Here is a 14,579-nt window from a genome sequence, read left to right as displayed (position 1 = left end):
TGAGTTTTTTTTTCTTTCTTAGTTTTGGAAGCAGTTGAAAGGCCCGCAAAGTAAAACAACAGAGTTATTCGACTTTTTCCATCAGCAACAACAGCAGCCTGAGCAACGGCCGCATAGCAGTGTGAAAAAAAAGTGAAAAAAATTCAAGTCAGTTGCCATATTTCTTTATACTATTTGCCATACTTTGTGTTAACGTCGTAAGACTTTAAATTACCAAATTTATCTTTGCAGATCTCGGACGCAGTGCAGTTGTTCGCCGATTATTCGAAGAGCATACGAAACTATTTATACGATGTCGATGGCAATATTCTGCTTGATGTTTCCACTCAAACCTCTTCAGTTCCATTAGGTTACAACCACCCTGAATTATTAGATGTCAAGATAAAGAAAACATCAGAACGTAATTGAATTGATTATTTACCTGTCTGGGCAACATCAAAATTTTAATTTATATTTCTCAAAGATTCATAAACCGACCTGCCCTCGGTGTATTTCCTGGTGAAAATTATCCTCAGCGAGTCCAGAATTCTCTGTTACGTATTGCTCCCAAAGGCCATACAGAGGTAAGTTGTAGCTCCTTAATTGTTCCGACCTATTGCAAATAATAAAAAATATATTTAAAGGTAACGACGATGGCGTGTGGATCGTGCTCAAACGAAAATGCGTACAAGGCAATTTTCGTTTGGTATCGCCGGAAACAGAGGGGAGATAAGTCATATACCCCAGAGGAGAAGACGAGTTGCGTAATGAACCAATTGCCTGGTGTTTCTGACCTGACTCTTATGTCTTTCAAAGGTATTTAGAAACACGTTACAATCTTGAATCAATATTAAATGAAAGCCTTTGCTCTGTTACAAAAGGCGCTTTCCACGACAGAACGTTTGGTACGTTAATCACGACTCATACCAAGCCAGTCCATAAACTGGACATTCCTACAAAGGACTGGCCAATTGGAACCTTCCCTCGCCACAAGGTTAGTTTTAAAATTTCAATTAGGCTCAAACTATTACCTGATCTCATATTTCTTGTGATTTTAGTATCCGTTGGAAGAATTTGTGAAAATGAGGAAGAAGATCATCGCTGTTTGGCGGAAGTTGAAGAGCTTTTTGATCGGTACAACAAATGTAAATAATATGCTTACCTGGATTTAGTTCGTCTGTTGCTACCGAAGTCAAATCGAAAAAGTTATTTTTGAATTTTTTGTTTAATTATTTGTATTTTGTAAAAATAAATGATATGTAAATCAATTACCAAAAATTTATGGTATTATTTTAATTTAAACAAATTTTCTTGCGTCCTTTGGCTGCCGCGATCCGGACATTTCGCGGATGTTCCAATACGTACAGTATCCTGCACAAAAAGAAGAACACCCGATTTTATTTTTAAAAGCCATCTATGGGCAAAATATATTAATTATTGACCTTTTTTAAATAGGGTTAGGGCGGGTTTGGCGCAAAAACGCTATAAGTTGGGAAGGGTAGTTTTAAGTCCAGACACCTTTTGCTAATGCCTCAGGTGTTACGAAAAATGTCTGGAAAAAGTAGAGTCTAGTCTTTTTTTGTTAGACCCCAACCCCCATGCCCCAGGCTAAGATGACAAATATCTAATGAAAAAAATATTATCCTCAGTCACCCACTTTGTTCAACGGCGACTTTACAGCGCGGTAAAAATTTCGTCTCATATCGGGATCGAACCACTGCTATCCGTGTCTGAATACGAACATCTACCACTGAGCTACAATTTCTTAAGACATTGTCTTATAAATACCTATATAATCGTTTATTTCATGGAGGTTGAAGGGGAAAATTTTTTACTATTTGTAAGTTATATTATTTACAAACGATTCTTCAGAACGACATGATGTATAAAAGTGATTTTCTATGTGAAGTCTTGAGCACCGATCTCCCGCGTCGTAAAGCGAAACTTACCGCTTACGCACCATAATGACTAACTAGATCGGCAGCGTATAGCACTGCCATTTTTGTATTCATCTTCCACATCCTTTTATAAGCAAAAGTATTGACAACAACGAGTAAAAGTAATAGGTCAGTGGCACAGGATCGGATTCAGATACGGATTGCAGTGGTTCTAACCCGGTGTGAGACGAAATTTTTCCCGCGCTGTTAAGGCGCTGTTGAACAAAGTGGGTGACTGAGGATAATATTTTTTTCATTAGATATTTGTCATCTTAGCCTGGGGCATGGGGGTTGGGGTCTAACAAAAAAAGACTAGACTCTACTTTTTCCAGACATTTTTCGTAACACCTGAGGCATTAGCAAAAGGTGTCTGGACTTAAAACTACCCTTCCCAACTTATAGCGTTTTTGCGCCAAACCCGCCCTAACCCTATTTAAAAAAGGTCAATAATTAATATATTTTGCCCATAGATGGCTTTTAAAAATAAAATCGGGTGTTCTTCTTTTTGTGCAGGATACTGTACGTTCACTGAACGTACGGATTTGCCATCCTGCAGACGGCCAACTAAGGACGTCCGTAGTACTCCCAAATAAGGACGTTACCAGGACTTCCAATTAATTACGTCCGTAGGACGTCCTCCAGTGGACGTCCCTAAAACCGGACATTAGGACATTCTGGTGACGTACATCTGCCGTCAGAATGGGACGTCCCGATCGGCCAGCCAGGACGTAGATGGGATGTCCCTGGGACGGACAAAGGCTAGTAGGGTATGTATGTGCTATAATCTTTTTGTTTAAGGAAGGCAAGCCAGCATATGTCATCCAATTTCAGGGGAAAAGCAGGACTCTGATAAAATGAAAACTCAACTTAAACGGAAGTTAGATAAGTTGGAGAAGAAGAAACTAAACAAGCAAAGGAAAAATAACAGATGCCAAGGTAAACTTTGATTTCGACAAAAAAAAAAAAAATAGACCTTCAACTAATTTTACTTTTCTGTATTTTAACAGATAAAAGAATACTAAGCGCAATAGGTTAAAAAAAATGTGGAATTGATTGCGAGCTTGATAAACCAATTAGGAAAGATAATAAAATCAACATCACAAACGAGAAAGAAGTTGGTTGAACGCATCGAAGAACAAGAAAAGAGAAAGGAACAACAACAGAAAAGGGATAAATCAACATTAAGAAAACGAAAAATGAAAGGAAAGCATAAACTGAATAAACTAGCGAAAAAAACAAACTTATCGTATGAATTGCCGATATTGACATGGATGAGCTGCCTCGTGTTCCATTATTTACAAGCCGTGCCATGATAGTTTTGTATAACAATACACTGGCATGCCTTCCATGATCCGAGCGGAACTCATTATTTTCGTTCTTGCCACGTAGGTCTCTATTTATGGTTTTGCGGCATATATTTTTTTTATTAAAAAATGTGCTTGTCTTAAATTATATATATATAATTTTTTTATTATTTATCAGTGTATTAAGGAGTACTTAGGGGAAAGCATGCCCCTCGTCTCCGGGAATTCGCATGGAATAAGGATATCAGCCAGGGGGGAGGGTGATACTAGGACTGGAAACGCCACTAACGAAAGGTCAAGGGCAAAAAATCAAACACTGCGTAGAAATAAATATAACTTTTATACATGAGCTGTGTAAAGCAATAGATAATGCGTGTAATCGTCCAAAAAAAAATGCAAATATGAATTCAAACAAAAAAGTTATGATGGACTGATTACACGAGCAATTGATAACGTGGTTTGGAGTGCGGAAAACTACATAAGCCGTCCGATTCTTCCTTTATAACAGCGGGATTTACGGCTATTTCCCAAGGAGAAATAGGACCATTACTATGGAAAAATAGGACCCTTCAAAATATGATTGATGATTGGGTCCTAATTCTCCGGGTCCTATTTCTCCAGGTCCTCTTTTGAGGCCCTAAATCTCCGGGTCCTATTTCTCCGGCAATCGTAATACAGAGATACGATTCTTGTGAAATTAATTGATAGTTTTGTTGATCTAGAATCCACCGTGTTGAAAATTCTGAACATTTGGCAACAATTAGTCGGCCTGCTTCTCCTTCCGTGATACAGATATTACTGTTCTGGTCTCTTATTGTTTGGTCAACGATGTATTCGAATTCTGATCCTTGAGGAAGTGGATCATCGTTTTTGAGACGAAAGTGAGCGTTTAACTGAGTGCTTTCGTCAGGTTTGTATATTATGTATATCGTGGCGTTGTAATTCACACTCCGGTCCTTCTCGTTGATTCTGATTGACTGTTGATATCCCATTCTTATTGGTCCCCAGGCGTACGAAATGCTGTACAGACGTTTTCCTGAGTCTTCCAAAGGATTGTTGAGCAGGAATGTAACTTCCTGCTGACTGGATCGTTTCCGTTTGGTTAACTGGAGTTCCCTGTAGTCCTTGCACACTGATGTGTCTAGGTTAGTATTCTGTATACATGTATGTATAGTTGTTTTGAACATCTCGTACAATTTTCTCGTTGTTTCGGCTGGAAAGATTAGGTATGTGAGCGGTACGCCCACAACTTTGTAACCTTGTGGTGTTATCTCCCGATCTGGTTTGTTGAAGAATGAAATCTCGATCTGTCTGTTGGTGTCGTAAAGACGGCTAGTGTTTTTGTGTTCTGGCAATCTTGGGAGTTCTAAATATCCATCTCGTTTAAGCAGTATTTGTGTGTATGAATTGTTTGTTGTTCTGTCTCCCCACACAATTGTATTCTGGTTCTGGATGAAGTGTCCTTCTTGTTGTGTTGTGTTCAAAGGTCCGAAAGGGCTTTCGATTGGGTCGTCTGGTTTTTCTTGTCGTAGCGTGATTCGTTCTGCTACACAGTTGAGGGTATGGTATTGTTTTATGGCATACCATTGCCCTTCGCCTGTCGGAGTGGCTGTAAAACTTAGTCCTGCTGGTCCGGTCTGCATGTTGTTATCGCCAAACTTCTTGTCGTTCACCATTCTCCAGCATTCCAGTGGGGTAATTAGTTTAGTTTTTTGTGTATATATTGTGTAGAAAGATCCGATCCAAAATGATCCAGTTATTCTCTTTGTTTTTATACATTGCTTGCAGGTCCAGCCTTTCCAAGAAGCTGCTGGTTTCTGGGTCGTTTTTAAAGTGTACAACGTGAGTATTCTGAGTAAGTGAGCTGTATCTGATTCTTTGTTGTTGCAGTAATACGGTGCCTCTATATCTAAAATTCCTCTGGTCCTTACGTTCTTGCAGTCGCATACGTTTGAATAGATGGGATATGTGGATGGAATGATGGTGAGTAATTGGATGAGTAATAGTATCAGTTCCATCTGTGAAAAGAAAATTTGGACGTTAAGAATCTCGATACTTCATGGTGTTGCCGTAAGTTGTATCGTGGATTCGTCATTCTATGCGTGCAGGATTATATGGTATGGAACCGGGGATATTTGGTGCGATGATAATACAATTCTCCGCCTCTGCTGTTTGACGTATACGCGTTCTAGGGACAGGCCTTCTTACGGTGTTACTGAAGTTTTTTCTTGGCCTTCCTGGTCCTCGTCGTACTGGTTCATTCCTTGGTTGTTGTGGTGCACCAGATGATCTTTCTGTTCTTTGGTTTTCCGGGACGTAGAATTTTAGGCGGTTGACGTGTACCACCGATTTTAGTTTTTCATTGTTCGCGTGCTGAATCTCGTAAGTGAGGTCTGAGAAATTTCTGATGATTTTGAATGGTCCATTCCACCTGTTGATGAATTTTCCGGCCGTTGGTGGGGCTTTCAGTAGCACAAAGTCACCAATGTTGTATTTGATTGCTTTTGTTCCTTTGGCGTAATATCTTTTTTGTTTTGTCTGTGCCCGAAATAGGTGTTCCTTCGCTAGTTGCTGAGCCTTTTTCCATTGATTTGAGTACATTACACTGGTGTCTTCGTATGTTTCGTGCCGTCTATCTATTTTGATGTCGTTTGGGAGCACTGGTTGTCTTCCGATGAATAAAAAGAATGGGTTTTGTTGCAGTGTTGATTGTTTCGCTGTGTTGTAAGCAAATGTGACAAATGGTAGATATTTGTCCCAATTTTCTGGTTCGTCCGTTACGTAGCAAGCTAGCATGTCACACAAGGTTCTGTTAAATCGTTCTACTAATCCGTCTGTTTGGGGGTGGTATGCTGTTGTTCTGATTTGTTTGATTTTAAATAATTTGCAAATATCTAGGATTAAGCTCGATAGGAAATTAGTTCCTTGATCTGTTAAGACTACTTCGAGGGATCCATATTTGGTGTAAATATCATTAACCAATATGTTAGCAATTGTTTGGGTAGTTTGGTCTCTCATTGGTACTGTAAAAACGAACCGACTGGCGTAATCTGATAGGACTAAAATATACTTATGTCCCTTTGCGCTTTCTTGAACGGGGCTTACAATATCCATCGCAAGTCTTTCCCACACCCTTTCGGCTGGGGGCATAGGTTGCAATGGTCTTTTGCTTCCTCCTACAGCTTTGCGTTTTGCACATTTTAGACAATTTTTGATGTATTCTGTCACATATGTCGAAAGAAGAATTGCTCTCGAAGTCTGGCTATTGTTTTAGCTATACCTAAGTGTCCCGCTAACATGTGGTCATGATTCGCACGTAAAATATCGGTAACTAACGGTAGTGGGACTACTAATTTTCCTTGCCTATCTGTAAATAGACCCTTTTCGTTGATTACAAAGTTGTTTGAGAATCTTTTATTTCTAGTGTTCTGGCTATCTTCTTGTATTTTCGTTATTAATTGTTGACAATATTTATCTGTTTGCTGTAATTCTATTCATCTGTTTTCACTCCAAGACCTATTACTTTCACTTCCAATTTCTCCTTCGAAACCTGCATTCTTCATCTGAAGACTTTCCCTCTTAAAACTTTCGCTTTCTTTTTGAATACTTTCATTTTCTTTCTCAAGGTGTTCCTGTTTCTTTAATCTCTCGATCCTTTGTTTTTCTTTTAGTCTTTCAGTTTCTTTTCGCATATTTTCAAGCTCTCTGATGGCAGTTCCTTTTTCTATTGCCCTTGTTTCTACTCGTGCTATTGGCACTATGGGAATACGGCTTAGGGTGTCAGCATTTTGGTGCGACTTCCCAGGCCGGTACCCAATGACGATGTCGAATTCTTGTATTTTTAGTGCCCATCTAGCTAATCTTCCTGCGGGTTCTGTCTTACTCATTAACCATTCTAAAGGTCTATGGTCTGTAAATACGGTGAATCTGCGTCCGTATAGATATGTTCTAAACACGTCAATTGCGTGGATGGTTGCGTAAGCCTCTTTCTCTGTGGTTGACCACTTGGCTTCGCGGTCGTTCAGATGTTTAGAGCTATACGCTATGACGACTTCTGCGCCGTCTGATTCACGTGGTTCCTGTACGTCGGAATCCGCTGAATCCGCTGATTGAGGTAGAGTCTGCATCTGAGCCAAGACTGCTCCTATACCGTATCCTGAAGCATCTGTGTAGATGATAAATTCGCGCGTGAAATCTGGATAACCTAGGATAGGTCTAGTTATGAGACAGTTCTTGATACAATCAAAGGCGTCCCTTTGTTCCTCTTCCCATTTCCACTCGGCTGATTTTCTCGTTAGCGCTGTCAGTGGGTGGGCTTTATCAGCAAAAGCCCTGATGAATTTTCTGTAATAGCTAGCCAACCCTAGAAATGAGTTTAATTCTTTCACGTTTTTGGGAGCTTGGTATGTGATGATCGCTTCTACCTTTTTCGTACTCGGTGTTATTCCTTTTTTGGAAACAATATATCCTAAAAAGTCTATCTTTTCTTTGAAAAATTCGCATTTCTTTAGTTTTAATTTTAATCCTGCTTCGTTAAGAAGCTTAAACACTGCTTCTAGATGTGTCACATGTTCAGCAATATTATTACTGAACACTATGATGTCATCCAGATAAACCAATGTAAACCTGAACAATACTGATTTCAATATGTTATTCATTGCTCGTTGAAAAGTGCTTGGTGCATTTGTTAGTCCAAATGGCATTCTATTAAATTCGTATTGTCCTAGTTCACAGATGAAGGCGGTTTTGTGTTTGTCGCTTTCCTCTATCTCGATTTGCCAGTAGCCACTTAGTAAGTCCAATGTTGAGAAGTAAACTGATCCGCTCAATGCATCAATAGTGTCGTCAACTCTTGGTAATGGGTATTTATCTTTTACGGTTATTTTGTTAAGTGCTCTATAGTGAATACACATACGCATCTCTCCATCTTTTTTGGGAACCATTACAATTGCTGCCGCAAATGGGCTGTGACTTTCTCTAATAATATTGTTACTCATTATATCTATTTTTGTTTTGACAATTAGTTTTAATGCTTCTGGTGTTCTGCGCAATCGTTGTGTAATTGGGGCATTGTATCCTATGTTAATAGAGTGCTTTACATCAGTTGCTAGACCCAAATCTGATTCTCTTTCTGCAAATAGGGTTTCGTGTTTTTTCAATTGATTTATAATTTGATTTTGTATCTCGTCGGAGATGTTACTCGCTTCACTTTCTTGGGTGTGTCCAATTCGTTTTGATTTTTTGTTAATTTCTGATTGGTAGAAAGATTCTAGGCTGCGATAATCTGCTTCCGTCAGACCGTTGTTGTAGTTACTATATGACGAACGGTCTGGGAGGAGTGGAATATTGTCGCACTGGACTTTATTTCGTTAATAAATTGTATTGAATTTAAAAGGGGAAAATACAAATCATAACAGAAAGGTCGAATAACTACACTTTACTTAACTGAAATACGGGAACGTGAAGAGAACTCACTTGAGGACTTGAGAAGAACTTAAGGACTTCAGCACTGCACTAGGGCTAAAAGTGTGTGGGCTTTTATACTCCTCGTTAAAGGTATACGCCCCATCTCTATGGTTACATAAATTCAAGGAATGGTTAATTTCTAACAGATGATTTGCATGTCGCAACTTCTTTTCAAGAGAAGCGGCATTGTACGCTTATCTGATTGTGGTTTGTTATGCAATTTTCAGAAATGACGTCAACGTCACTATTTTTCCTCGCGACAGGTCCCCCTTCTTCAAGACAGGCGACCCGACTGTACTAATAATTATTAAAAGGAAATCAAGGGCATAATCAAACATTGGGGAAAAACCCGTGATCGTCCAAAATTCATCAAAAACTATTGTAAAGCATCTTCCCGTGTGGGAAGATGGACTTTACCGAAATTAAGACAATAAATGTAAATCGAACTCGAGGCGTTTTACCCACAATGACGTCTGTGTTTATTATAAGCTAAGACATAAGAAATAAAAAGACAAGAGAACAAAAGACGAGAAGAAACATTCAGAAAACAAGTTAAAAGAGGGAACAATTAAACAGGGTCTTACCGTGAACTCACGAGTGCAAGAATGGAAGATAAAATGACACAAGACGAGCTTGGAATTCAGCTTCCACACAGACAGAGTTTGGAACGCAAGAATTGGCACAGAACGTCTGAGAAGACTCAAGACGAGAACGAGTTTTCTACTCAAAAGGTTTGGTTACTGAAACATTAATTAAGGCACAATACTACTCAAATAAGCAAGGAAAAATGACTTAGGGCAACTACTCGGCACGGCTGCAACAACTTGTCTGATCTTCCTCAGATGCTGGGTTAACCACGGAACTTTGCATATTGCAAAGTGGCGTGATTGGGAGGAGCTTGTAGGCTTCACGCGGTTAACCAATCAAAAGGACGCGTTCAATATGGTGTGATATTGGTGACGTATCGTCTGCGTGAATCAGCTTGCAGGTGTTCATCTAGGTCAGCTGTACTGCGTATAGTGTTGCAATTGTCGTGCCCAGACTTGTATTTACTACTGAAGCAAAAGCGAGAAAAGTTAAAGTAAGATATATTCGGCTTCGTTACATCACTCCCGGCGGCGTGAGATTACGTCCCGTAATCAGAGTTGATGCATCGGAATCGATTCGGGAGCCGCAGGTCTTGGATCATCGGAAGGGCGACAGCAGACAGCCCAGATGAGGGTAAAAAGACCGCAGGCATAGCAAATGCGCAAGAAGATAAGCACCAAAAGACATAAAATGCCGATGAAGAAATAATTCGTGATGGTGTCCCACCAAGATGTATAAGTTCCGACACTGGCTGATGTCATTAAGACGGTCGACGCACTGTATTTGTGGTGTAAGGCAAATTCAGGTGCAGGATGTTCATTAATCGCGGCGGCTATATCGGCCATAATGTTCATATGATTTAGCATATTGTCAGTATATGCCGGGTTGCTTCGATGGTCGTAGTCGAGAAACTCGACATTTTCATACCGAAAAGAATGTGCAAGTGTTTGTTCCGGTAACACAATGTTTGCTTCGATTGGTTTCCATGTGTCGTTACGGAAGGCGTAAGGTTTGTCGTTAAAATTAACGAAACCGTTAGTCCAATAACAAGGGGAATATTTAACAAGTTCCCATCCATCGAGATTAATGGTGTAATTTTGAAATTTCGGCTGCGGTCCGCAAGATGTCAGTATAGTCTCAAATGTAACATTTAAAGTTTTACATTGAATTAATACAACCGTTTTTCCAAAGGCTTGTAATTTCGTGCATTGTGGTAAATTTAACTGTGAAGCTGCTAACCATCCGTTATATTGAGCCGTTGTAACGGCCCTTTCGTGTTTGGCCTTGCGAGCTTCACATTGCATTAGTCGAATTTGTCTTGCTAATTCATTTTCATGATCAGTAAGTTGGTCTCGAATATATTGTATATTCGCGGGTACGTTTAAATTTTCATCGGTAGATGGCGCCGGAGTCTCCAAAGTGGTTGGTAAATTTTCCATGATGGCCGCCGCCGAAACGGTGAGTTTCGATTGGCCGATGATCTCGAACGACGAAGTTCTATTGGTGCATTCGTTTTGTAGGGAGGCACAGCGTGTTGTAGGTGTCAAATGAAAATCAAGTTGTCTGGCGTCATCTTGTAGCCTGAAAATTATTTCGTCGCCCGGTAGACGAACCAGTGTACCTATCCCATCTTCCACTAGTCGGGTTTTCGGTTTAGTCTTTTGTGTATAGGTTTTGTCCCAAATTAATGTTAAGTGATTGTGTGATAAATTTCCAGTCGTGGCGGAAGCTGTTCCGATTGGTGTTGTAAAATCGGCGTCTTCGTGCAGTTGAAAAAGTTGCACTTTCTCCAAAACACAGTTTATAATTTCAGAATCAATTGTCTGTAGCCAATATCCGAAAATGTCAGGTTCACGATCAAATATAAATTTATCGTCTGAAAAAATCATTCGATTTTCGTCACATCGTTTTTGGTTAATCATTTCATTGCACTCGGCGGGTGAAGTGTCAATCGAAATTTTATCCGGCACAATCACTAGTTGACCGAAAAAATTCATTGTTATGCGCCGTATATTCTTCCATCTTGCGCAAATATATCCAGGAAATTTAGCCGCGGCACGGTCTTCACTATAAATCGCATATTTCACTTTCACGGCCTTATTATCGGGCGCAATCGCTTGGCAATTGTCGTCGGAAAATTGGAGTATTCCCGTCTTTAATGGTTCGGAACAATCGCATACGGTTGTTTGAAATGCCTGCGGGTGTAGCCCGTAAAGACATAGCAACAGTATGAATGGAATCAGCGACATTTTCTATAGAGGGCAACATATAATAATCATTACAATCAACATCAACAGTGGAAGGTATAGATAAAAGCATAATACAACATCATGTGGGTTTCTTAAAACTAAATGAGTAATATATAAAGAAGGTAAAATAAAAGCAAAAGCAGAAGGTATATATGACGGCAATTAAAAAGGTCAACGATCTTCCGTCGGCCCGTAAACAGTTGCCGATGGTCGCTAGCGAGCAAAAATACGCATGTAGTGCACGGAAAAACATTATGTATCTAATATAAGAGTAAGTATTTTTATGCGGTGACTGGTGTCATTGGGAAGAAGAAAGAATAATCTCAATGATGCAAAAGAAAAATTCGGGAAACAATGCATCGATTAGACAGGAGAAGAAGAAAATGCATGATATAATTGTAACGACGGGGAAAAACACAGGTCAATTTTCTTTAGAGTGACACAAAGGCGCATACGGATAGGGTACAAGGCAAGTGAAACACGAGCAAGGGAAGAGAAAAAAAAAAAAAGGGCGCGCTTGGGGGGCTTGGAGGGTGCATTTTTCCTAAGCTCAACGTAAGGCGTAACACAGATGCTAATAGCTCAAAAGGTAGAGCGTTCGGCTGTGATGCTGTGGGTCTGAGGTTCGAATCCTCAGTAGGACTAGATAACTCATCCATTAATGAGGGTTCTAACCTACGAAAAAGGTTATACTTCATTCTTTATGGTAAATAAAACGACGCGAAAGCTAACTTTTATTTCCTAAGTCCAACGCATGAGAAATGGTATGGGGAAAGAAGTAAAAGGGCGCTAAAGGGAATGAAACATATGGGGAAGAAAGAGAAGCGGCTCGTGCGAGACAAGGGAAATTTGTCCCAGACACACGGAGTTGGGGAAAAATAGGCGGAAGATAAAATTTTGGGAGCTTATGTCTATTGTTTTGTTTAGAAGGACCAAAGGGGCAGGGAAGAACTGCATGAAATGAGAGAGACGAGAAGTTAAAAGAAGAAAAGGAGAAGAAGAAAAAGAAAATTTAGGGGGGAGTTTCAGAGAATTCTAATTTGTATAGTAAAGTCGAACGCATGAGAATATCTTTCCCATGCGCCGCTATAGGGAGGGCCCTCTTTTTTTTTCTCTTTTACTTGTTGTCTTTTGGATGGAAATCTTATGGATCGTGACATATTTATTTAAAATCAAGTGGGGCGAGTATTGTTGGTAGCTGGGTGTATTTTTTTTGTTAGGAAACATATGACAGCATACAGATACATTCGGGATTGGGGTTACAAGGGAAGACAAAATTCAATTTTCTTCCGGCGGCGGAATGGGACGGCGGTTTTCCGGGTCCAGATCCAGGATTGAAGCAAATACTTCGGTTGCCTGGCTCCATTCTTCACGTTCGAGGAGTTGAACGAGTTCCTCCGTGCGAGCTCTCGTCAGCCTGGCGATTCTCCACCGATTTTGGAGATGGTGCTGGAAGTTTCTCAGCCCTGATCCGGATGGGCGCCGGTGGTCTAGGGCTTCCCGCATGGCCCGGTCCTTCTCTTCCACTGTTGAAGAGGTGCTAGTAGCTTCCGCCACTATGAAGGATCGTTCAGCGGTAAGACCGTGACAGATTCGTTTCCAAGGAGGCATCCCCGTTTGACGAGAGTGATTTTCGGCCATCGTGTAGAATAGCAGTGGTTCTCTTGGTAGCTTTGGTAGTGCTGTTGATCTCCAGTGATGAATTGAGAGTGGAGGCTCAGCGTTCGAACCGCGTTGACTTATATGGTCAAACCTTCCACTTGTAGGTTACCACTTCTTCACATCTATGTTTTTTTTTCAAAAGTTCGAGTTCAACACTAAGTCCCTCGAGGTGGCCCTCGATTGTTTTAGCAGGTGTCAGTTTTCGCTGCCGTTGTCATGAGGGGAATTATTTATTGCTGTGTAGGGTCGAGTAGCATTCTTCCAAGGGCGCACATGGTTCGTTTTTCTTTCATTTCTTTTTTTTTTTTTTTTTTTTTTTTTTTAAATTTAGATTCACTACTGTTTATTAAATGGTTATAGAGAAAGAAGGAAAAGTGAAAGAAGAAATGACGAAGTATAGTGCTTCTACACGTGAATAGGGTTGATTAGGCGTAAATTGGGTATCTCAACTTGAGAGGGATTCGGGGTATAGGCGTTGGCTACGTGGCATAACGTTAGAGCTTCTGACTTCGACTCGGGAGTCTTAAGTTCGAATCACGCCGTGACCTTGACTTAGAATTTAACTGGTAGATTCCACTTGAGTTGCTGAGGGTAGCTAATTCTTAATTGTTATTCTGTGGGTTGATTAACAATAAATGTTAAAAATTCTAATTATCCTGTTTCAAATTTTCGAATGTTGCTGAGTATTGAAATTTATATTTATACAACTATATGGATAGTTGTTATAGCCCTAGAATATGGTTCAGAATTCGAAGGTTCAAACCGCGCTATGATCATAGCTCGAAAAATTTTGTAAGTACCTCACGAGTTGCGAAGCTGATGAATTTATAACTAGTTTGCTATGATTGAATTTTTTATTAGATATTTGAAGGTTCTGGTTTGGGCTGAGATTGTTTTGATATATAAGATGGGGTGTACATATATCTCTAGACGCCATAGCGACACAGCCCTCGACCACCACTCGGGAGTCTCAGGTTCGAGTCTCGGCTCAGCCTTCATTGCAAACCTTAAAATGAACTATTTTCTTTTTTTTCTAAAATTAGAGTTGTGAAAACTTGAGGGTCTTTGGTTCAATCCTTGCCTCGGCTGTTTTTTGAAATACCCCTAAATCGATATGTTAGCTTTTATTTTTTTATTTTCCTACATTTCCCTTTTCCTTTTTCATTCGCCTGTTCTAGATCGTCGCTTTATTTAAAAGTTTGTTTTAAATAGTAATATAATGAAAGATCTATGCATCCTACTGTGTTTATTCGATTTACTTTTGTAGAGAATATAATGTGAAGGGGGAAACAAAATTGTTGGATAGAGTCCTAGCCTATGGGGAATAAACACATGTTTCTACTGGGGTAGGGGTAAATAAGGGGAAAGAGAAAAATGTCTTGTTCGTGGTCTTG

General features: G+C 39.9%; 1 pseudogene; it reads left to right on the top strand.

Moving 5' to 3' along the window:
* Positions 1-368: 368 nt before the first annotated feature.
* Positions 369-1,132, top strand: LOC130693882 (4-aminobutyrate aminotransferase, mitochondrial-like; annotated as a pseudogene).
* The last annotated feature ends 13,447 nt before the right edge of the window (positions 1,133-14,579 follow it).

The sequence above is a fragment of the Daphnia carinata genome, chromosome 3, assembly GCF_022539665.2.
Source record: "Daphnia carinata strain CSIRO-1 chromosome 3, CSIRO_AGI_Dcar_HiC_V3, whole genome shotgun sequence".
In the NCBI taxonomy this organism is placed as follows: domain Eukaryota; kingdom Metazoa; phylum Arthropoda; class Branchiopoda; order Diplostraca; family Daphniidae; genus Daphnia; species Daphnia carinata.
Note: the sequence above shows the minus strand (reverse complement) of the source record. Positions and strands in the feature narration are given on the sequence as shown.